The 26,745-nt window shown below is 36.2% G+C and overlaps 1 long non-coding RNA gene and 1 other non-coding gene across 4 annotated transcripts in view; one reads left to right on the top strand and one right to left on the bottom strand.

The window, feature by feature from the left end:
- The window catches only part of LOC110741062, a 599,818-nt gene that overhangs the window by 349,552 nt on the left and 223,521 nt on the right, over window positions 1-26,745 (top strand). The window lies entirely within an intron of this gene.
- On the bottom strand, window positions 598-662 carry LOC116270435. Its single transcript, XR_004178470.1, has one exon. It is a non-coding gene; the product is annotated as a small nucleolar RNA SNORD78 (small nucleolar RNA).

Raw genomic sequence — 26,745 nt, 5'->3', positions numbered from 1 at the left:
AGTGCAATACTTACCTCCAGCCGTACCCGAACATCATTGTGTATCAGAATAATATTTAACCCCCTCAACCCAACAGCAGCATCATATATTGCCTGAATGTAAGATAATCTGTATAGCTTCAATAAGTTTTTTGGCTAAGCCCCCTCACATTTTTTCCCCTTTTTTGGTCTTTGGAAGTTTCAATAGGAGGCAGCATATAAGTTTGTACTTTTATCACTATTTTGTGCATCTGTGGTTGGGAGGGAATAAATAGTCACTTGTCTAGAAGATAAAGGGCATTATTTGTTCTCATCTGGAATGAGAAAATTCTTCTTGAGCAGTTTACCAGGGTTTCAAGCAAAAGAGGACAAACATATTCTGCCAACCCCTGGAAACTTTTCATGGTGGTGGAATTTGTGGAGCTGAGTGACACAGGCTCTCTATTGTAATTCATTAAACTCAAGACACTGTGACTAAAACCCATGCCACTCCTGTGTGGTTGGCATGTCTTAGTTCAATGTCAATTTTGTTCCAAGAGATCAAAACCATACATTCTTAGGTGAAATCCTTACCATCAGAGTGTTGTTTAATGTCTTCTCATTTTATGAGAAACTTCTTTTCTTCAGTATTAAATTTGTCTATATAATCATTTCAGGTCAGATATTTGACCGATATCATTACAGAGAAACTTCGATTTTCCATAATTTTCAAAATAGAGCCTGGTTCCAGAACTCACAGAGAATGAGGGCTCCTAGGAGTTCAGCCCTGAATTGCTAGTTTCTATTTTGACATTAAACCTAGGAAATGCTTTTTAGATGTCTTGAGAAGATTTCGAGGAAGGAGAAGAAGGAGAATTCAATCTTTTATTAAGCTGTTAAGCTGGTTTGTGAATTCTAAACATGTGGTAGGAAAGGGATGAAGAAATTTAGTGCTTCTGACCTTCTTATTCCTAAAAATAGTTATTGTGTGTGAATAAAATTTTACCATCCTGAAAATAAATAGTTCAAAGGGAAGAAAATGTCAGATGATTTCAGGACTATGAAAATTAGTTATGTGAATACTAATATTAGAACTCATTGGTATAGCATAACATTACCTGACCAACTCTTTGGCATCTTTTTAGATTTCTATCACCCTGTACTGTAAATTGCCTGTCCCTATAGACTTTATTCTCAATAAAGTAATAAACCCTCATGTATACTTCCTTGAAAATGTCATGCTGCCTGGAACATATTTGAAGTATAGTAAATATTCATGACTATTTACAAAATGACTGTTTAATTATTTTTACCAAAAATAAATAATGAAGACATCTGCTGTGAAAGGCACATGGAAATGTTGAAATGAACATATTAATTAATCACTTATTTAGGATGTACTTGTTGAATGCCCACCGTGTGTCATGTATTTTGATAAGCTCCTAAGAGTATATTAATTAGGTAGATAGAGGTGGCAATGCATTCGCCAGATTACAATCGATTGGTGAAGACAAATAGTTAAATAAATAAACACAAAAAAATGGGTTAAATGCTATAGTGGCAGAATTATAAACAATTAGATGGCATTATGACTGGGACTTCTCATCCAGAGGTGGGAAAAGAGTCCCAGCTAAAGCTGCTATCTTAAATGATGAATACAAGCTATCTAGAAAAAGCCAGGACTTCTAGTCCCAGTATCGTTAAAGAAGCTAGTATTAGACCTAACTTATTATCTAAGCAACTATAAAGCTAGACCAATGCTGTGAAGCAAATATTTATAGCTATTGGATAGCAGCCATTGTAAGGCTGAGATCCTCTTGGGAGTGGAGGGGAAGCATTCTATTTGTCATGGCTTTCTGCCTGGGGCAATGTCCGATGCTTGAAAGTAGGAAGGAGAATTCTCACTGGGTAGAGTAAAACACGAGTTTGGTGTTTGGGGGCTGCTAACATGGCTGGAATTTGTGGAGCATATTAGCAGGGGGAAGGTAGCCATAGGCTTCACTATCTGTAAATCTGCAAAGGAGTTATCCTCTGATTCTTGGGGTGCAAAGTGAAATTCTATTAAGGCATAATAGCAGGATGAGGGGCTGACAGCTCAGCAGAGATTTCTCAGCAGACATTTCCACAAAGATAGTGCCCGAAAAGTTGTGTAGATGATAAAGTTTTGACTCAACTAGAGTCCAGACTCCTTAGCAGCTAAGCCAGGCATTCAGTTGAAACCCTGAAACAGGCATGCATTTAGAATAAAGATCTAATTCTGACTACTTTATACTATCTTTGGCAAGTTCTTTGCTCTAGAACTAAGGGCAAAACTGAAATAAACTCATCATTAAAAAGACAAAAAACAAGGCTGAAGAAAATAAAACAATCCACCTGTAATAAAATGCCTCCAAAGCAGAAAGATAGCATAATCCACAGTCTATGATACATCATGCATAATGTCCAGCATATAATAACAGAAAGTACTAGACAAGCAAAAAGGTAGGAAAGCATTGCCCATGAAATAAAAGAGCTTATAGGAGCCAAGCCACAGTTGAACTAGATGTTTAAATTATCAAACAATGATTCTAAATACCTATTAGAAACCTGTACATGAACTTGGAGATGAACAGCTAAACAATTGGATGGGAAAGATGTCAGCATAAATAGGAAGCTACCCCTAAAATGAATTTTTTTAAAAAGAAAATGCCAATCTTATATATTTCAGAAAATAGAAGATATATTCACATTTACTTCATAAACCAGTACAATCTTGACAAAGACATTAAAAGGGAAAAAAAAAAAAAAAAACAATATGCATCTGATACGGTTTGCCTCTGTATCCCCACTCAAATCTTATCTAAATTGTACTCCCCATGTGTTGAGGTAGGGACCTGGTAGGAAGTGATTGGATCATGAGGGCAGTTTCCCACATGCTATTCTCCTGATAGCAGGGAAGTTCTCATGAGATCTGGTTGTTTGATAAGTGTCTGGGATTTCCCCTTATGGCTCGCTTTCTCTCCTGCTACCATGTAAGAGGGTGCCTGTTTCTCCTTTGCCTTCGGCCATGGGCCATGGTTGTAAGTTTCCTGAGGCCTCTCCAGCCATGCAGAACAGTGAGTCAATTAAATATCTTTTGTTTATAAAAAGACCCAGTTTCAGTCAGTGTGAAAACTGACTAATGCACCATCATTCCAAAATTCCTTTATAAGTATTAGCAAATTAAATTGATCAATATACTTGAAATCATGATTAAATGAGTTTTATACTAAGAGAGAAAGATTAGGTTAACATTCATAAATCAATTATCACCATCTATCAATACACATAATAAAGAAAACATAATTATCTCAATTAAGAAAAGTTATTCAATTAAAATTCAAAATCAATTAGCTATAGAAATGATATTAGCACACTAGAAATAGAAAGAAACTTTCTTAAAATGACAAAGGCATTTATGTAAAACCTACAGAGAATACAAGTAATATTATATTTAATGATGACAAAACAGATGACAAAAACTTTCCCTCCTATATTTGGGAAGAAAAAAGTTCCAATTTTACCACTAATGTTTTAAAAATATTGTCCTGCAGGTCCTAGCTAGTACTAGAAAAAGTAATAGGAAAAGATGAAAAAAGAAAGAAAGAATGAATGAAAGATGAAAGAGAGAGCATATATAAAAAAAAGGAAAACTAAAACTATATTCCTATAATGACATAATTGTGTGTATCAAAAATGTAAACCAAAGCCATCTATGAAGAAACTACTAGAAATGATAAATTAGCATTATTGCTGGATGTAAAGGATATAAAGTAAATGTAAAAACATCAATGCATATCCATAGAATAGCCCCCAAAAAACAAAACCTGGAAACCTAAATTTAGAAAATTATTATTTATAATAGTTGCAAAATTTAAAAATGCAGGAAGATAGTAACAAACATGTAACAACTCCATACAACAAAGTATAAAACTTGTTTGATAGTTTGAAATTAAAGATGTTAAAAAAAAACCCAGAAAAATATGTTAATTTAATTAAAGATTGGCAAACTTGATTTTATTGAGATGTCATTTCTCCTAAATTTATCTATAATTTCAAGGCAATTCCAACACAAATTACAGCTGAATTTTCTGCAGAAATTGATATGTAGATTGAAGAAACTTATTTAAAAATGAAAACTTCATTATGTGGCTCTTGACTAGCCAACACAATCTTGAAGGAGAAACACAAAATTGGAGGATTTTAGTACCAGATTTTAGTACATATTGTAAAACTAGAATAAGTAAGACATGATGCTGTTGGAGTTAGGATAAAAAAATATATACCAATAGCACAAAATAGATATTCTAGGCCTAGATCTCCACACATGTAATCGGCTGATTTTTGTCAAACTTAATCTGAGAAAGGAGATTATTTTCAGTAAATAATGGTGGAAAAACTAGATAATTATATGGAAAAAATTTGAAGTTTTCTCATATCACATATAAAAAAGTAATTTGAGATGGTTCACAGGCCTAAATGTAAAAGTTAAATCTATAAATATTCTAGAATAAAATATGTTCACAAGTTTTGGGTTGGAAAACATTTCTTAGGTGAGATCAAGAGTCACTAATAATCAACAGAAAAAGTTAATCGGACTTAGCTAAAATGTAAATATTTTGCTTATCAAAAAACAATATTACAATAGTGAAAGTCAAGTCACAGATTTGGAAAGGTATTTTTAAAACATGTATCTGACAATTCGCTTTTATTAAGGTTATATGAAGAACACCTATAACTTAATTATGAAAAGAAAACAACACAAGTAAAACATGGATGAAAGACTTGAACATTTTACCAAATCTTTATATAAGAATTCCCACAGCACATATGAAAAGTTGTTTGGTGTCACTGAATCACTGGAAAAATGCAAATGGAAACTACAGTGTGATGTGACAACACCCTCATTCGAATGCTTGAAATGAAAAATACTAAAATATCAAATATTGGTGAGGATATGGAACAACTAGAACCCTGTGTGTTCTTGGTGTCCATGTGAAATAAAATAGGTGTTATGGAAACCAGCAGTTTCTTAAAAGTTAAATATCCCAAACGAGAGAGCTGGAGATGAGATTGGAAGAAGCCACAGGTAGAAGGAAAAGTTGGAGGTCACAGTAGGACTGAAGATCCTGTTGCACCCCAGCCTACAGTCTCCTTGGTTAGAATGAGTGCAGGTCCCTGTCATCTTTGCATATCTGCAGTAGCTCTTTGGTGAGGTATAGGATTCTGTCTTTTAACAGGCTTCTGACATTTTCTCTTAAGCCTTGCTTACTCCCTGCACCAAATGGAAAATAGATGTACAGTCTTCTTCATATCAGTTTCTCCCGTGTCCAGCAAACTTGTCTTGTTTGAATAAAGAAAGGATGAAGCTACTTTATTGAACAGGGAGGTCTCACATCACTGGCAAACTGACAAGTGGGGCTGTTTTCTTCGTACACTGAGAAGGGGAGGCTTTTGGGAGCCCTTGCAGAAAACGCAACCATGTACACGTGTACTTTTTGGAATCTTTGTCTCTTCAAACTAGTTTGTGCTTAGCTGTATGAGAGAAGGTGATGTCTTGCCTCAGCTGGAAATGATTATTGTGCTTTTAGTAATTAAAAAAATCCTCTTTATAAATTATGAAACCTTTAGATTTTAATAAAATCATTTGAGGATTCATCAGTTTAAATCTTAGGCCCACCTCCTTCTATACTCTTTACAGGATATTCCTGTAAGATTCTTTACTCCTTTTTATATGTGGCCTCATAAATAAGTTAAAGAAAAATAACAATTATCTAATGACTGATTGTCTGATTACTACATTGCCGAACCTTTTCTGTCTATGTTTCAGGTATAAGTTAAGAATCTGCTATGGTGTTTTTAGAAGATTAACTTTAAAATAGATTCTTCACTAAAATGCACAGTATTGATTTTTAAATTTGATTATCTAAATGGGAAAAAATCCTAGGATAAGAATACAGTGACTGTTCATGCCAATCAAACTTATTTTTAGTATGGAAGAGCACCAGAACTAATGACAAGCATCATTAGATATTGAGGCTCCACAGAAACTGAAATTCTTCATACATATAAAATAAAAGTCTTTACAATAAAGCAAATAATATGACATTTTACACAGAAAATAACACTTGCGAATTGTAATGAAGATTCCTGAAATACAAAATAAGTGCCTGTATGCATAAGATCTTAGCTAACTATGAGCCATGAGGAGATATTAAAATAAGAAAATTCTCATATACTTGGCGAGTTTTTGTTAGTCAATGTATCAATCATTGTGACAGTCTTTTTCACCAGCCAAATTCTTCTTATTTCTATCCCCTTCATTATCCTTGGTGGAGAATCTAATGAGCAGTGAAATGTCCAAAATATGGGAATCTGGAAGAAGTAAAGATCCTTAATAACTCAGCATGAGAAAGTCAGTTCCTGCTAATGTTTCCTGAAACAACCCAAAAGAGTCAATCATCAGGTATACAAAGATACCATATTCATCATAATCATTGATAAAAATTCACTATAATTTAATTTACAACTCTTTTTTCTAGAAATAGCCCTTTTGTAAATAATAATCACTTAACCTGAAACTAAACTGACCTTAAGATAAATCATTAGACAATTTCCAAGAAAATTGGCAAATAGCATTTGCATTTTTACTGCTATTAGAGTATGAGATAGCTGGATAATTTATAAACAAATAAACCAAACAGCTGGATGATGCAGAATTCATCAGGTTGAAAACCACCTCTGGGGATTTAAGAACAGACCCCTTGCCGTTAGACTTAGGCAATGCCACAGCTCTTCTGATGCAGACGTAAAAACTTTTATTGTTACTTTAAAACCCCAAGTGTAATAACAACATAGATTTTCTCCCCAGCTGAGTCCAACTTCCACACAGACAATTCATATAACGAAAAGGAGCAGGAGGGGACATTCCTTACACTGTCTTGTGAATGAACACCTTTTTTTTCTGTTGGACCAGAAAACTCATTGTTCCATGCCATATATTCCAGTTGCTAAGGCATATATTACACATATCAGATAGGGGATCCGATAACCCTAACCTTTTCTCAATATGCACTTCTACTTGCTTGCAGACCTTTTTGCTAGTCCTAACCAAATTGTTTCCAGCCTTCAAGGGGAATGTTCTAAAGAAAACCTCTAGGAAAATAGAAAGATTAAAAATACAGCAAAATCATTACACAAATGTAAGGTCATTCGAAGCTATCCTGCATGAACAAGATAAAGTATAAAAAATGGAAGAAAGACGTTGTAGCACAACTTTTCTAGCACATCTCAGATTATTTCAAATTCTTTTTCAGTGAGACTACTGTATGATTATTAATAAAGCCACATATAACGTTCAACCATGCACCCTCTTTTACCAATCCACAAAAGGCTCAAATTTTTCATTTAATGCTTATACTTTCATTTATTCATGTTTAGAGTCATATGTTACCTAAAGATGCAATTACCATTTTTAAGGGCCTTCCTGCTTTAATATACAACAAAGGGCCTTTGTTAAGGGCACTGGAGACTCTTCTACAAAATGCCTCCTAGCCTGGTGGTTTACTCCATATTCAGGACATATAACTTTTCAAAATACTTAGGGACATAATTTTGTGGAGCAGATTTAAATTCCATCCAATAAAATTAGAAAATGAACAGAAGTTCTGGGCAATTTAAAATGACATAGTGCATGCCTTATTAAATTTTAAAGAATAGAGTATAAATTGTACAAAGTATGTTCTTAGACCATAATGGAATTAAATAAGAAATCACAGTAATATAATTAGAAAATCCTAAAATATTTAGAGATCAAACAACACACTTCTAAGTAACACATGGGGCAAAGAAAAAGTCTCAAAAGAAATCTTAACATATTTTGAAATAAATGAAAATGAAAACATAAGATATCAAAATTTCTGAGCAGTAGCAGTAATTACAGGGAAATTTATGCATTTAATGCCTTCATTAGAAAAAAATAAAGATCTAACATTAAAAATGTAAGTTTCAATCTTAGGAAACTAAAAAAAGAAGAGAAAATTATATTCCGAAAAGAAACAATAAAAGAACAGATATTGATAAATTAAAAGTAAGAAGTTTATAGTGAAAAACAAGGAAACCAAAAGCTGGTTCTTTGAAAATATCAGTAAAATTGTGAAACTTTTCATTATACTAACCAAGAACAAAAAATGAAAAGTCATAAATTACTAATATTAGAAATGTAAGAAGGTCACACCACTACTGATCCCACAGACATGAAGAAAATGATAAAGGAATATTATGAAGAATTCTATTCCCATAGATCTGATAATTTAGATGAAATAGAACAACTCCTTGAAAGCAAAAATCTTCCAAAACTCAAGCAAGGAGAAATACATAATTTGGCCTGTGTGTATTAAATGTATTGAATCAACAATTACAAACATTTCAAAATAGAAGTCACCAGATGCAGATGGTTTCACTAGTGAATGCTACTAGACATTTCAAGAAGAAAATAGTATCAATTCTGTCCAATCTTTTCAAAAAATAGAAGCAGAGGAAACACTAACTCATTCTATGAAGCCAGCATTACACAAATATGAAAACTAGACAAAGACATTGAAGGAAGAAAACCATAGAACACTATCACTCATGAACACAGATCCAAAATTCCTCAACAAAATATCAGCAAATGGACTCCAACACTGTATAAAAATAATTATATACCACGACCAAGTACAATTTATTCAAGGTATGTACGCAAGGCTGGGTTAACATGAATAATCAATTAATGTAGTTGATCATATAAACAGGCTAAAGAATAAATATTATATGATTATATAAATAAATGTGATGCAGAGAAAGCACTTGACAAAATCCAACACTAAATACAGGATGAGAAATTTTCAGCCAATTAGAAAGAGAGGACTTTTTTATCTTAGTAAGTAATATCTACAAAAACCCTAAGCTAACATCATTTATGAGGAGAAGCTAGATGCTTTCCTCCTAAGATTGGGAGCAGGACAAGGATATCTCTTCTTCAATTCCTATTCAACAGTGTACTGGGAGTTCAAGCTAATATAAGAAGATAAGAAATGGAAATAAAATCTATACAGATTATGAAGAAACAAATAAAACTGTCTTTATTTGCAAATGATATAATTGTCTGTAAAAAAAATTCCAAAAGTCTAGGGAAAAAAAACCCCATCCTGGCTAACACAGTGAAACCCCGTCTCTACTAAAAAAATACAAAAACAAAAAAACCCAAAAAACTAGCCAGGTGTGAGGTGGCGGGCGCCTGTAGTCCCAGCTACTCGGGAGGCTGAGGCAGGAGAATGGTGTGAACCCAGGAGGAGGAGCTTGCAGTGAGCTGAGATCCGGCCACTGCACTCCAGCCTGGGTGACAGAGCAAGACTCCATCCCAAAAAACAAAACAAAACAAAACAAAACAAAAAAAACCTTCTGGAACTAATGTTAATTGATTATATCAAGGTTGGAAGATAAAAGGTTGATTTAAAAAGTCATTTGCCTTGGAATATACCAGCAATGAAGCACTAGAATTTGAAATTAGAAACATAATACCATTTACTGTAGCACCAACACATGAAATATAGTCCTCCTTTGGTATCTGTGGGGATTGGTTCCAGGATTCCCCAATCAAATTAAATATACATATATTTTATCTGCAGTTAGTTGAATGCATGGATGCAGAAGGCCTAACTGTACTTAGGTATAAATCTAACAAAGTAAAATGAAGTCTTTTTCAAAAATAAAAAGTAATGAGCTTTTCAGCCAAAAAATAACATGAAGAGAACATAAATGCATATTGCTCAGTGAAAGAAGCCAGACTGATAAGGTTACATACTGTATGATTGCAACTATATGACATTCTGGAAAAGGCAAAATTATAGAGCCATGAAAAATTAGTGTTGCAAGGTGATGAGGAAGAAGAGATGAATAGGTGGAGCACAGTAGATCATTAGGGCATTGAATATTCTATATGATAATATAATGGTGGATACATGACTCTAAGTGTTTGTTAAACCCATAAAGCGATACAAAACAAAGAATGAGCCCTAGTGCAAATGCTGCACATTAGTTAATAATGTATTGAGGAAGAAAAATAATTTGTAGGAATGCAAGAACTGAGGAATGCAAGTATCTTTAATTATTAGACCCAGAGAGACATTAAAATGAGACCACAATCACACTCTATTCTTCCCTTTGACCTACCTGTTTATCTCTTGAAACTGCTTGCTGTTGCCACAAGTAGCTGTAAATTAACCTAATAATTCCACACTGGACACTATAACCTATATCCTGTAGCTTACAAATGTATAGCCAATCTCTAATCTATGTTATTCTGTAAACCAATGAGAATCTCTGACAATTTTGTATCAGCCCATTCCTGGTCCCCGTTTTTTGACTTTAAAAATCTTCTTCTTGCTAATTGGAGTGTATGACCCAAATAAACCCTCTACTTTTATTTATTTATTTATTTATTTATTTATTTATTTATTTATTTATTTATTTAGATAGACTCTCACTCTGTTGTCCAGGCAGGCTAGAGAGCAGAGACGCAATCTTGGCTCACTGCAACCCCCACCTTCCAGGTTCAAGTGATTTTCCTGCCTCAGTCTCCCAAGTACCTGGGATTATAGGTGCATGCCACCATGCCTGGCTAATTTTTATATTTTTAGTAGTGACGTGGTTTTACCATGTTAGCCAGGCTGGTGTCAAACTCCTGACCTCAGGTGATCCGCCCACCTCTGCCTCCCAAAGTGCTAGGATTACAGGCATGAGCCACTCACCACTCCCAGCCTATACACTCTCTAATTTTGCCTCAGATTCTTCCTTTTAGGTCAACAGTATCGATAATGGTTTAACAATGGTGCCAAGCGTACCACACCAATGCAAGAAGTTAATAATAGTAGAAACAATATGGGAGGGGTAAGTAATGTAACCTGAGAGTGGATTCATTTTGCCCGCTGCCTAGATCCAGCTGATTTATTAAGACAGGGGAATCACAATAGAGAAAGAGCTTAATTCATGCAGAGCTGGCTGAAGAGGAGATCGGAGTTTTAGTATTACTGAAATCAGTCTCCCACAAAATTTGGAGGCTATGGTTTTTCAAGGATAATTTGGGGGAAGTGGGGGTATGCTGAGGAGGTTGAGGGGCTGGGGGGAGTGAGGGAGGTGAGGGGATGGGTAGACCGTGGGTGCTTGCTGCTAACTGGTTGAGGATGCAATCCAGGTGTAGGAAATGCTCTTCTTGTGCACTGAGTCACTTCTGGGTAAGGTTACAGACGTGATTGGCAGGTACAGGTGGAGCCACTGGATGTCAGACATGCAGAAAAACCTGAAAAGACATGTCAAAATACCAAGCATAGGTTCTACAACAGTGATATCAGGAGTAATTGGGGAAGTTACATATCTTGTGACCTCTGGAATAATGGCGGGTAATAATTTATGTCTACACCTTAGTAGAATTCAGGGAAAAAGGAAATCATAGGACACCAGACAAGGCTTGGATATTAGGAGTCTGAGTACATCACAGAAGTAATTGGACTTACCCGAAAACAAAACAACAAAAACTAAGAGTTTATTAAAATACCATTCAAAAATTAAGAATGAAGAAGAATCCAAAGTTCAGAGCAAAAAGAATGGAACAATATACGGCAAGGTATAAGACTGTGGATAAAACACTAGATGTAGTCACTATCTTATTTTTATTTTAGTCATTTTAACAGGTGGGCAGTGAGAAGTATCTCGCTGTGATTTTAATTTGTGTTTCCCAAGTAACTAATTATGTCAAACATTTCTTGTGTTTTATTGTCTTTTGTATATCTTCTTTGATAAACTGCTTATTGAAATCTTTTGGCCATTTTCCCTCTCATTTTTATTGTAAATGCCGTGAATATATTGTAGAAGCGGGATTAATTGTAAATGTCCCACATTCTGAATTTTTTTGCATCCCACCATTTAACATGTCCTCTTGTTCCCTATATTTTCTATAAAGAGAAGTTATCCCAGAAGGTTTGATTAGTTTTAGGCTCAACTTTTTGGTCAAGAACACATTACTGCTAGTGCTGTGTGCTTCATATGGCATTGCATCAGAAGACTGTCATATTTCAAACAATAACACCATTGATTAGGGATCCCTCTATTGTAAAATTCCTCATCAATCTTTCAATGAATGATTGCTGCCTGAATCAATTATTTCATTAAATGTTGTAATTTTTTTTATGTTTTTCTATATTTACTAAGGGAAATTTTTCTATAAAGATTTTCTCTCTTTTATCAATGCATAAAAGGAAAGATAGGATAAATGCTTATTTCATTTTAATTTATAATTTTCATACAGAGTTGTTGATGCCTTAGTTATTTCCAATATTCTTAGTTGCTGTCATTGTTGATTGTTGGATTCCTCTTACTTAAGAAAATCGAGTATCAAAAACATAATTTAAAAAATATATATTTAGTGGATTTCAGTTAAATGCATTCATTGTTTTCTGTTATTCAGATTGTCTCAACTTTCCCACAGGAGTGTCCTTCATGCTGATTATTCTGTTGATAATTTTGTCAAGCAAATGATACCTATTATCACCTCCAGGGAAGGAGTCCCACTCTAGCTGAAGCAGTAGTGCCAAGTTTCAACCCACTCCACCTTTCAGGGTGGCCAAGAAAGATAGGATTCTGTTTAGTCTGGCAAACCCTGTGCAGGAGTCTCCCCAAAAGTAGAGTGCCCCAAACCATTCTGAGATGGGGCCAGTTGGGATTCCAAAGAAAGAAGCACCAAATATTAAGTTGATTAGTTTGATGCATTCATTAGGAGAATCTTATTTACAGAATGCTGCAGCATATCCTCAGGCAGAAAGGGAAAGAAAGGAATGTTTTACCTGAATATAACTTCAGTGACAAGGTCAAGGTTGGAAACTTATATAAGAGTTTAATGAACTTGGCTCACAGAGAGGACTAGTTTCTTTTTTCCTTTTTGATTTTTTTGAATCAACTTTTAAGTTCCAGGGTACATGTGCAGGATGTGCACATTTGTTACGTAAGTAACTGTGTGCCACAGTGTTTTGCTGCACGGAACAACCCATCACCTATGTACTAAGGCCAGCACCCATTAGCTGTTCTCCCTGATGCTCTCCCTCCACACCACCCCTCTGACAGGCCCTAGTGTGGGTTGTTCCCCAGCATGTATCCATGTGTTCTTGTCATTCAGCGCCCACTTATAGGTGAGAACATGCAGTGTTTGGTTTTCTGTGTTAGTTCACTGAGGATAATGGCTTCCAGCTCCATCCATGTCCCTGCAAAGGATATGATCTCATTCCTTTTTGTGACTACACAGTATTCCATGGTGTATATGTACCACGTTTTCTTTATTCAGTTTGTCATTAATGGCCATTTGGGTTGAATGCATGTCTTTGCTATTGTGAATAGTACTGCAATGAACATATGTGCATGTGTCTTTATGGTAGGAAGATTTATGTTCCTTTGGGTATATACCCATTAATGGGGTCGCTGGGTCCAATGGTATTTCTGCTTCTAGATCTTTGAGGAATGACCACAATGTCTTCCACAATGGTTGAACTAATTTACATTTCCACCAATGGTGTAAAAGTGCTCCTTTTTCTTCGCAGCCTTGCCAGCATCTTTTGTTTCTTGACTTTTTATTTTTTATTAATTAATTAGTTGTTGTTATTATTATTATTATTATTATTATTTGAGATGGAGTCTCACTCTGTTGCCCAGGTTGGAGAGCAGTGGCACAATCTCGACTCACTGCAACCTCTGCCTCCCAGTTTCAAGCAATCTTCCTGCCGCAACCCACTTAGTAGCTGGGATTACAGGCACAGGCCACCATGCCCAGCTAATTTTTGTGTTTTTAGTAGAGTCAGGGTTTTGCCATGTTGGCCAGGGTGCTCTTGAACTCCGGACCTCCAAGTGATCCACCCACCTCAGCCTCCTAAAATTCGAGGATTACAGCCATAAGCCACTGCTCCGGGCCTCTTGACTTTTTAATAATCACATTATGACTGGCATAAGATGGTATCTCATTGTGGTTTTGATATGCATTTCTAATGATCAGTGATGTTGAGCATTTTTTCATATGTCTTTTGGCTGCATGAATGTCTTCTTTGGAGAAATGTCTGTTCATGTCCTTTGCCCACTTTGTAATGGAGTTGTTTGTTTTTTTTCTTGTACATTTGTTTAAGTTCCTTGCAGACTTTGAATATTAAACGTTTGTCAGATGGATAGATTCCAAAGATTTTCTCCCATTCTGTAGGTTGTCTGTTCACTCTGATGATAGTTTATTTTGCTGTGCAGAAGCTCTTTAGTTTAATTAGATCCCATTTGTCAATTTTTGCTTTTGTTGCAATTCCTTTCGGTGTTTTCATTATGAAATCTTTGCCCATGACTATGTCCTGAGTTGTATTGACTAGATTTTCTTCTAGAGTTTCTAGTTTTCAGTTTTACATTTAAGTCTTTAATCCATCTTGAGATAATTTTTGTATAAGGTATAAGTAAGGGGTCCAGTTTCAATTTTCTGTATATGTCTAGCCAGTTCTTCCAGTACCATTTATTTGAGAATTTTTCGCCATTGTTTTTTTTTCTTTTTTTCTTTTTTCTTTTTGTGAGATTTGTCAAAGATCAGATGGTTGTAGGTGTGCAGTCTTGTTTAAAAAAGTTATCTATTCTCTTCCATTGGTCTATATGTCTTTTTTTTTCTTCTAGTACCATGCTGTTTTCATAACTGTAGCCTTGCAGTATAGTTTGAAGTTGAGTAGTGTGATGCCTCCAGCTTTGTTCTTTTTGCTTAAGATTGTTTTGGCTATATGAGCTCTTTTTTGGTTCCATATGAATTAAACATTTTTTTTTCTGATTCTCTGAAGAATGTCCATGGTAGTTCAATGGGAATAACATTAAATCTATAAATTACACCATTTTCACAAAATTGATTTTTCCCATCCATGAGCATGGAATATTTTTCCATTTGTTTGTGTCCTCTCTGAGTTCCTTGAGCAGTGATTTGTAGTTCTCATTGAAGAGATTCTCCACTTGCCTTGTTAACTGTATTCCTAGATATTTTATTCTCTTTGTAGCAATTATGAATAGGAATTCATTCATGATTTGGCTCTCTGTATGCCTGTTGTTGGTGTATAGGAATGCTAGCAATTTTTGCATGTTGATTTTTATCCTAAAACTTTGCTGAAGTTGCTTATCAGCTTAAAAAGCTTTAGGGCTGAGATGGTGAGGTTTTCTCAATGTGGGATTATATCACCTGTAAACAAAGAGAATTTGACTTCTCCCTTTTCTATCTGAATATCCTTTATTTCTTTCTCTTGCTTGATTGCCCTGACCAGAACTTCGAATACTATGTTGAATAGGAGTGATGAGAAAGGGCATCCTTTTCTTGTACCAGTTTTCAAAAGGAATGCTTCCAGCTTTTGCCCATTCAATGTGATATTGGCTGTGGGTTTGTCATAAATAACTCTTATTATTTTGACATGATATGTTCCATCAACACCTAGTTTATTAAAAGTTTTAAACATTAAGTGATGTTAAATTTTATCAGAGGCCTTTTCTGCATATATATAACTTCTTTCCTTTATAAATTACCCAGTCTTAGGCAGTTATTATAGCTGTGTGAAAATGGACTAATACAGATATACATATATATACAACCTAAAACTCAGAGAGAGAAATTGATATGGTTAGGCTTTGTGTCCCCTCCCAAATCTCATCTTGAATTGTAATCCCCATAATCCTCATGTGTCAAGGGAGTTTCCAGGTTGAGGTAATTGAATCATGGAAGCAGTTTCCCCCATGTTGTTCTTATGATAGTGAGTGAGTTTTCATGACATCTGGTGGTTTTGTAAGGGGATCTTTCCCCTTCACTCAGCACTTCTTCCCCCTGCCACCTTGTGATGAAGGTGCCTTGCTTCCCCTTTACCTTCTGCCATGATTGTAAGTTTCCTGAGGCCTCCCCAGCCATGCTAAACTGTGAGTCAATTAAACCTCTTTCCTTTATAAATTACCCAGTCTTGGACAGTTATTTATAGAAGTGTGAAAACGGACTAATACAGGTATAGATATATATGTCCAGGTTCCAGTTACTGTTCCCTCTCCCTACTCTTTCTTTCAGGATAAAGAGCTAAAAGTTACACTAATCTTTCCTGCTGAACTTTTACAATTTCCATGTTCTGTCAAAATCTGCAAATTGTCTCTTTTTAAATAATCCTAAAATTTCTGTATTTGCTTGTGCTGTAATTTTCCTACTAGCATCCTGTATGATAGTGAAAAAGGAAATCATCAGCAAAGCTTTAAGATGAGTATTAAGAAATTTTAGTCAGTATTGGGAGGAGGTAGAGCAGGTAGAACAAGATAGCTGAATAGCACCCTCCAGGGATCAGTGATCATACCCTCTGTGGGAACACCAAATTGAACAATTATGCACAAAAGAAAGCACCTTCATGAAGACCAAAAATCAGGTGAATAATCACAGTACCTGGTTTTAACATTACATCAAGAAAAGAGATACTGAAGAGAGCAGGAAAGATAGTGTTGTATTGCCTCACTACCCCTCCCTTATTTCCTGGCAGCACACCTTGCCTTGTGGAGAGAGAATCTGTGTGCTTGCATAAGGGAGAGTTAAGTGATTATGGGCTTTTCAATGGAACTCAGTGCTGCCCTGTCACAGTGGAACACAATACAGGGCAGAATTTGGCTGAACCCCATGAAGGGAGCATTTAGAGCATCTTTAGCCAGAGGGGAATCCTCTGCCTCAGCAGTAGGAACCTGAATTCCAGCAAGCCCCATTGCTAGTGTACTCAAGTGCCCTGGTGTACTGAATAAATTTGAAAGGCAGTCTAGGCCACAAAGACTGCAGTCCTTGGGCAAGTCCTGGTGCTATACTGGGCTCAGAACCTGTGGACTTGGGCTGCATGCAACCCAGTGAGACACCAGCCTGGGCAGCCAACACAGTGCTTGTGCCACCCCTCCCCTAACCCTAGGTAATGCAGCTTAGAGAGAGACTCCTTCTACTTGCAGAAAGGAGAGGGAGGAGTAAAGAGAACTTTGTTTTGAAACTTGGATACCAGCTCAGCCACAGTATAATAAAGCACCAGAGTCCTGAAGCCCCCGATTCCAGGCCCTAGTTCCTGGCTGACATTTATAGACCCACCCTGGGCCAGAAGGAAACCTGCCTCTCTGAAGGGAAGGACTCAGCCCTGGAGGGCTTCATCATCTGCTCACTAAGGAGCCTTTGGTCCTGGAATAAACATCAGCAGTAGCCAGGCAGTAGTTGCCATGAATCTTGGGAAAGACCTAGTACTGTGACCCAGTGTAGTCCTAGCTGTGGTGGCCTGGGGAGTGCTTTCATTGACTCTCCTCTACTTCCAGGCAGCCCAGCATGGAAAGAGAGACTCTGGTTGCTTGGCAAAAGTAAGGAAATAGAACAAGAGACGCTGTCTCGTATCCAGTGAATTCTCCCAGAGCTTACCAAAGCACACCAAGGTGGTAATTTTATGAGTCTGCAAGAGTTGCAGTGTTACTGGGCTTGGGGTGCCCCCTAGTGCAGATATGGCTGTAGTAACCAGAGACTTCGATCACAACATTCAATTCCCGTTGAATACCTGGAAAGCTTTCTCAAGTAGATGGGTACAAGCGAGCCTGGAATGAGAAGATTATAACAAATACCTAACTCTTCAGTGCCCGGATCTTGACAAACATCCACAAGCATCATCAACATGCAAGAAAATATGACCTCATCATCAAATGAACTAAGACACCAGTGAGCAATCCCAGAATGAAAAAGATATGTGACCTTTCAGACAGAGAATTAAAAATAAAAGTTTTGAGGAAGCTCAACAAAATTCAAGATAACTCATGAAATAAGTTTGCCTATGTAATAAACCTGCACTTGTACCCTAACCTGAAAATAAAAGTTAAAATAATGGGGAAAAAAGAAAAAAACAGTGAAGGGAATTCAGAGTCCTAGCAGATAAATTTAACAAAGGGATTAATAAAATAATTTTAAAAAATCAAGCAGAAATGATGGAGCTAAAAAATTCATTTGACAAATTGAAAAATACATCGAAGTCTCTCAACAGCAGAACTGATCCAACAGAATAAAACAATTAGTGATCTTGAAGACAAGCTACATAAAAAGTACATAATCAGAGGAGAAAAACATGAGATAAAAAATATTAAAGCACATCTACAAGACCTAGAAAATAGTTTCCACATGGCAAATCTAAGAGTTATTGGCCCTAATGAGGAAGTGGGGAGAGAGAGAGAGAGAGAGAGAGAGAGAGAGAGAGAGAGAGAGATCAGGGTAGAAAGTGTGTTAAAAAAAATAATAACAGAAAATGTTCAAAACCTAGAGAAAGATACCAATAATTAATTTCAAAAAGGTCATAGAACACCAAGCAGATTTAACTCAAAGATTACCTCAAAACATTTAATACTCAAACTCTCAAAGGTCCAGAATAAAGAAACTATCCTAAAAGCAGCAAGAGAAAAGAAACAAGATATAAAGGAACTCCAATACATCTGGCAGCAGACTTCTCAGTGGAAACCTTACAGGCCAGGAGAGAGTGACATGACACATATCAAAGTGCTAAAAATATATATATATCTTAGAATAGTATATCCAGTGAAAATATCATTCAAACATGAAGGAAAATGAACACGTTCCCAGACAAACAAAAACTGAGAAATTTCATCAATACCAGACCTGTCCTATAAGAAATGCTAAAGGGAGTTTTTCAATCTGAAAGAAAATGACATTACCAAGCAATAAGAAATCACCTGACGGCACAAAACTCACTAGTAACAGTAAGTACTACGACAAATACATAATGCTCTAACGCTATGATTGTCATGTGTAAACCACTCATGTTATCTTGAGTAGGAAGTTTAAAATACAATCCTATCAACAGTAATAACTTAACTTTTTAAGAGATAGTATAAAAAGGTATAAATGGAAACAATAAAAAGTGGGCAGGGATGGAGTTATAATGTAGAGCTCTTATTAGTATTTTCCTTGCTTGATTGTTGTTGTTTATGAAACCAGAGTTAAGTTGTCATCAGTTAGAATATTTGGATAAAAGCAATCCTAAGCAAAACAACAATAAAAACACCCACATTACATAACTTCAAATTATATTACAAGGCTATAGTAACCAAAATACCTTAGTACTGGTATAAAAATAGACTGATAGATCAATAGAACAAAATTGAGAACCAGAAGTAAAGCCACATATCTACAACCAACAGATTTACACAGTCAACAAAAGATACACTGGGAAAATGACACCCTATTCAGTAAATGGTGCTGGGAAAATCGGAGAGCCATATGCAGAAGAATGAACTGGAACAATATCTCTCAACATATTCAAAAATTAACTCAAGATAGATTAAACACCCAAATGTAAGACCAGAAACCATGAAAATCCTGGAAGAATATGTAGAAAAAACACTTCTGGACATTGGCCTAGGCAAAGGATTTATGAGCAAGCTCTCAAAAGCAAATGCAACAAAAACAAAGACAAATGGTACTTAATTAAACTAAAAAGTTCTGCATGCCAAAAAACAAAAACAAACAAACAAACAAAAAAAAAACGATCAACAGAATAAACAGACAACCTACAGAATAGGAGAAAATATTTACAAACCATTCATCTGACAAAAGGCTAATATCCAGAATTTACAAGGAATGAAAATAATTCAACAACAGAAAAAGCCAAATAACCTCATTAAAAAGTGGTCAAAGGACACAAAGACAGTTTTCAAAAGAAGGTATGCAAGTGCCAAAAAATATGAAAAAATGCTCAACATCACTAATCATCAGAGGAAAGCAAATTGCAATCACAGTGAGATACCATCTTCCACCAGTCAGAATGGGTACTATTAAAAAGTCTAAAAACAAAAGATATTGGTCAGGATGCAGAGAAAATGGAATTATACACTGCTGGTGAGAACATAAATTAGTATAACCTCTATGGAAAACAGTATGGTGATTTTTCAACAAACTTAAAAATAAATACCAGTTAATCCAGCAATTCCACTTCTAGGTGTCTGTTAAAAGGAAAATAAATCATTATATCAAAAAGCCACTTGTGCTCATATGTTTACCACAGTACTCTTCACAATAGTGAAGATATAGGATCAACCTAAGTGTCCATCAATGGTGGACTGGATTTAAAAAATGTGATATCAATGCACCATGGAATACTATTCAGCCATAAAAATAATGAAATCATGTCTTTTCAGCAACTTGGATGGAACTGGAGGACATTATCCTAAGTAACATAACTCAGGAACAGAAAGCCAAATACTGCATGCTGTCACTTATGTGTGGGGGCCAAAACAAGAGGTACACATTGACATATGAGTTGAATGATGTACATTGGAGACTTCGAAAGGTGGGATAGTGTAGGGGGTGAGGGTTGGAAAAGTACCTACTGGGTGCAATGTACACTATTTGGATAATGGCTACACTAAAAGCCCAGACTTCACCACTATGCAATTTATGCATATAAGAAACCTACACTTGTATCCCTTAAATATATTTAAATAAACAAATAAGTCAGAAAGTAACAAGTGCCAAGAAAAAAAAGATGTGAAAATTGTGCAGCAGCCAAATGAAACAGCTGCCAATGGCTAAAGCTTGAACAATTTGAGAAATAAACAGTGCTGTATTGGAATATCATACAGAGTATAAAATATATTTAATTTATGTTTTGTTGGAGTAGGAGAACAAATATACAAACTATTTTATTCTACCCCGGCCCTCACCACATGTCAAATTCTTCTCACAATGCAAAATACATTCATGCCGTTGCAGGACTTTTCCTTAGTTCAGCTAAAGATGGGGTCCTTGTCAGTCCTATGGCCATGAAAATTTAGGTTCACAGATTGTTTGAATGGTGAGTAAGACACAGTTTATTGGGTAGAAAGGAAGAAAAGGGTGAAACAGGGACTCTTACAAGGCCACAGTCCTGCTACAGCGCTTCCCATCCCACTATTTGAATCCCAGGTTCCATGCAGGAAGAGGAGGGGCCAGATTTCTCCCTGCTGAAAACTGTGCAAACTTCTCGAGGCTCTACCCCAGTGGGCAGGCTGGTTGAAGTTTCTCCAGGAACCCCCTCCCACCTGGCTGTCTCAGTGCTTTCCCAATGGTCTCCCAAAGTCTTAACTCATTCCAGCATTAACTCAAAAGTCCAAAGTCCCAAGTCCCAAGTCCAAAGTCTCATCTAGAGATGAATTCCTTTCACCTGTGAGCCTGTAAAATCAAAATAAGTTATTTACTTCCAAGATACAATGTGAATACAGATACTGGGTGAACATTCCCATTCCAAAAGGGAGAAATCAGCCAAAAGAAGGGCTACAGGCTCCGTGCACGTTTGAAATTCTGCAGGGCAGTAATTAAATCTTGAAGTTCCAAAATAATCTCGTTTAACCTACAGGACACACTGCTGCAAAGGTAGGCTTCCAAGGCTTTGGGGAACTCTACCCCTGTGGCTTTGCAGGGTTCAGCTTCTGTGTCTGCTTGCATGGTTTAGAGTTGAATGCCTGCAGTTTTTCCGGGTGCAGTATGCAAGCTTCCAGTTGAATCTACGATTCTGGGGTCTGGAGGATATTGGCCCTCCTCCTACAGTTCCACTAGGTAGTGCCCTAGTAGGGATTCTATGTAGGGCCTGCAACCCTACATTTCTTCTTTATACTGCCCTAATAGAGGTTGTCTGTATGGGTCCCATCCCTGCAGCAGGCTTCTGCCTTGGCACCCAGGCTTTCTCATACATCCTCTGAAATCTAGGCAAAGGGTGTTGAGCCTCCTTCACTTTTACACTCTGTGTGCCTACAGGCCTTCCACTACAGAAAAGCTGCCAAGGTCTGTGGCTTGCATCCTCTAGTATGGTGGTCCAAGCTGTTCCTAGGGCCCTTTGAGCTGAGGCTGGAGCCCAAATGGTCACAATTTGTGAGGCAGCCTCCTGGAATGGTGCAGGGCAGTGTTTCCCCGGGCCTGGGCCAGGAAACCATTTAGTCCTTCTAAAAGGCCTCAGGGCCTGTAATGCAAGAGGCTGGCTCAGAGACCTCTAAAATGCTTTCAAGCCCTTTTTCCTATTTTCTTTGTACTTGGTTCTTTTTTAATTATGCAAATCTCACTAGCAAGTGGTTTCTCCACAGCCTGCTTGAATCCTTCCCCAGAAAAGGGGCTTTTCTTTCCTACCACATAGCCAGGCTACACATTTTTAAAACTTTTATCCTCAGCTTTTCTCTTTAAATATGACTTCGAACTTTAAGTCATTTCTTTGTCCCCACAACTGAGTATAAGTGGTTAGAAGCAGCCAGGCCACATCATGAATGCTTTGGTGCTTAGAAATTTCTTCCAGCAGATAACCTAGGTTATTACTCAAATTTCCACAGATTCACAGGGTATAAACATATTATAGCCAAGTTCTTTGCTAAGGCATAAGAAGAGTGACCTTTGCTCCAGTCTCAAATAAGTTCCACATTTCTAATTGAGGCCTCATCAGCCTGAACTTCACTATTCATCTTGAGAGACAAGCATCTGATCACAACCATTTAATCAGTCTGTAAGAAACTCCACACTTTGCCTCATTCTCATGTTTCCTTCTGAGTCCTCTAAATTCTTCCAACCTTTGCCCATTACCCAGTTACGAAGCTGCTTCCATTTTTTCAGATATATTTATAACAACACTCTACTCTTTGTACCAAATTTCTACGTTAGGTGGTTATTACATTGCTATAAATAAATATCTGAGGCTGAGTAAATTTATAAGGAAAAGGGATTTAATTGGTTCTGCAGGCTGTATGGGAAGCATGGCACTGGAATCTGCTTGGCTTCTGGAGAGGCCCCAGGAACCTTTTGCTAATGGTGGAAGGTGAAAGAGGAGCAGACACATCACATGGTTAAAGCAGGAACAAGAGAGATGGGAGAGGTGTCACACCTTTGAACAATCAGACCTTCTGAGAACTCACTATTATGGGAAGAGCACCAGGTCATGCAGAACCTATCCCCATGAGCCAAACATCTCCTATAAGGCCACAGCTCCAACATTGTTGATTACATTTCAACATGAGATTTGGGTGGGGAAAACTATCCAAACTACATCAATTATCCTGATACAAAAACCTGACAAAGGCACAACAAAAAACGATAAAACTAGAGGTAAATATCTCTGATGAATGTTGATGGAAAAATCTTCAACAAAATACAAATACACTGAATTTAACAACACATTTAAAAGATCATTCATCATGAACAAGCAGGATTTATCTTATGCACACAAAGATGGTTTGACATATGCAAATAAATCAATGTGATACATTATGTCAACAGAATGAATGGCAATACCATATAATCATTACAATTGATGCTGAAAAGCATCCAATAATATGCGTCATCTTTTTGTGATTAAAGAAAAACCCCTAAAAATTGTGGATGTAGAAGAAACATACCTCAACACAATAAAAGCCATATTCAACAGACCCGCAGCTGGTATCATACTGAATGGGGAAAAAGTAAAAGCCTTTCCTCTGAGATTTGGGATAAGACAAGAATGCCCACTTTCACCACTGTTATTCAACATGGTACTGGAAGTCATAGCTAGAGCAATTAGAGAAAGAAAGGGCGTTCAAATTGAAGTAGAAGAAGTGAAATTATCCCTGTGTGTAGACATTATGATCTTATATTTAGAAAAATCTAAAGACTGCACCAAAAATCTATTAGAATTGATAAGTTCAGTAAAGTTGCAGGATACAAAATCAACACACAAAAATCAGTATCATTTCTATATGGCCATAGCAAACAATCTGAAAAAGAAATCAAGAAAGTAATCACATTTACAAATGAATAGCTACAAATAAACAAAATGCCTATGAATAAAGTTAACCAAATAGGTGAATGATCTCTTCAATGAAAACTATAAAACAATGATGCAAGAAATTAAAGAGGACACCAAAAAATGGAAAAAAATATTTTATGTTCATGAATTGGAAGAATCAGTATTGTTAAAGTGTCCATACTATCCAACACAATCTACAGATTCAATGCAGTTTCTATCAAAATACCAGTATCATACTTCACAGAAATAGAATAAAAATGTTTTAAATGTGTATGGAATCACAAAAGACACGGTATAGCCAAAGCCATCCCGAAGAAAAAGAACGGAACTAAAAAACTCACTTTACCTGATTTCAAATTACGCAACAGTGTTAGAGTAACCCACAGATTGCTAATGGCAAAGAAAACACAATGAAACAACAACAACAAAAGAAAAACAGCCACATGGACCCATAGACAAGAACAAAGAACCCAAAAATAAATCCATACATATCCCATGAATTCATTTTTGACAGTGGTGCCAAGAACGTGCATTGGGAAAAGGACAGTTTCTTTAATACATGATACTGGGAAAACTGGATATTTATATGTGGAAGAATGAAACTATGTCTCTATCTCTTGCTATATACAAAATTCAAATCAAAATGGATTAAAGACTTAAATCTAAGACCTAAAACGATAAAACTACTAAAAGAAAACATGGAGGAAACTAGCCAGGACATTGGTCTGAGCAAAGATTTCTTGAGTAATATCTCAAAAGCACATGCAACCAAAGCAAAAATGAACAAATGGGAGTTTGTCCCATTATGTTATAAAGCTTTTGCACAGCAACAGAAGCAATCAAAAGAGTGAAGAGGCAATCTACAGAATGGGAGGAAATATTTGCAAATTAACTATCTGATAAAGATTAATAACAAAAATATATAAGGAGCTCAAACAACTCAATTGGAAAAAATCTAATAATTCAATTAAAAATGGGCAAAAGGTCTGAATAGACATTTCTCTACACACACAAATGGAAAACAGGTGTGTGAAAAAATGCTAGGCACCATTATTTATCAGAGAAATGCAAATCAAAACTACAAGGAGAGATCATCTCATCTCAGTTAAAATGGCCTTTGACCAAAATCAAATAATAACAAATTTATGAGGATGTGGAGAAAAAAGGAACCCTCATATACTGTTATTGGTAGGAATGTAAATTAGTACAACCACTAAGGAGAACTACCATATGATCCAGCAATACCACTGCTAGGTATAAATTCAAATGAAAGGAAATCAGTATATTGAAGAAATATCTGCACCCTCATGTTTATTGCAGCACTATTCACAGTAGCCAACATCTGAAATCAATCTAAGTGTTTCTCAACAGATGAATGAATAAAGATATGGTACATATACACAGTGAAATAGTATTCAGCTTTAAGAAAGCATGAGATCCTGTCATTTGCAACAACATGGATGGAACTGGAGGATATTATATTAAGTGAAATAAGCCAGGAACAGAAAGACAAATTTCACAGGTTCTCACTCATAGATGGGAGCTAAAAATTAAAACAATTAAAGTCATGAATAGATAGAGTAAAATGATTGTTATCAGAGTCCAACAAGGGTAGCAGGGAAGAGGAGAAAATATGGAGATAGTTAATAAGTGCCAAAACATACTTAGATAGAATAAGATCTACTGTTTGATAGCACAACAAGGTGACTACAGTCAATAATATTTTTTGTATATTTTAAAATAACTAAAAGAGTGGAACTCATATGTTCCTAACACAAAGAAATGACAAATGATGGTTAAACACTTGATAATGATGAATGATACCTCAATTACCCTGATGTAACTATCACATATTATATGACTAAATCAAAACATCACATGCATCCCAGAATATATATACCTACTATGTACCCATAAAATTAAAAATTTACAAAATTAGAATATTCATCAAAGTATTAGGCAATATAAACATTTTGCCTCCAAAATATTGTTATTGATATTTGGTAATTTGCCTTATACCTCTTTTATAATATATTAGTATAGATAGTATAGATACTGTGCTGCTCAATAAATATATACTGTACTGCTCAATAAATATGAATAAATGAAAAACCCCTGTTTAACCCAAAGAAACAACTTTTAAAAACAGCACTTTTTAATACTTAGGAAGACATTAGGCACCTGAAAAATTATGCCTGTGCAAAGTGTGTGTTACTATGAAGCCAGTCAAAGAGCAAGAAATATAGCTTAATGGATATAGCAGTGATTTTAATGTCAGTCATTACTTGTGATATTTTCTATATATCATTGACTTTAAAACAATTACAGAATTAAAATCTCCTGCAAAAACAAAAGTGCTCCTCCAAAAGGGTAACATTGCCTGTTTGTCTATTTGCCTATTTTCTCCCCTCCCCCTTCCCGATTCCCCCTTTCCCCCTTTCCTCCTTTCCTCCCTCCCTCCCTCCCTCCCTCCTTCTTTCCTTCCTTCCTTCCTTCCTTCCTTCCTTTTGACAGGGTCTCTCACACTGTCGCTCAGGCTTGAGTGCAATGGCACCATCGTAGCTCACTGCAACCTCTAACTACTGGGCTCATGCAACCCTCCCGCCTCAGCCTCCTATGTAGCTAGAACTACACGTGCACTCCACTGTGCCCAGATAAGTTTTTTATTTGTATTTTTGTAGAGACATTGTGTCACTTTGTTGGCCAGGCTCATCTCTGACTCTTGACTTCAAGTGATCCTCCTGCCTCGGCCTCTCAAAGTGCTAGGATTACAGGTGTGAGCCACCCTGTCCAGCCTACATTGCCTATTTTCTACCAGCCAGATCAATCTCATACTCTGATCCACAGACATAATATAAATACATATATCTATGTCTATATATCTATTTGTACTGAACTTTTTCAATTCT

This window comes from Papio anubis, chromosome 14 (assembly GCF_008728515.1).
Source record: "Papio anubis isolate 15944 chromosome 14, Panubis1.0, whole genome shotgun sequence".
Classification (NCBI taxonomy): domain Eukaryota; kingdom Metazoa; phylum Chordata; class Mammalia; order Primates; family Cercopithecidae; genus Papio; species Papio anubis.
This window is presented reverse-complemented; position numbering and strand designations above follow the sequence as displayed.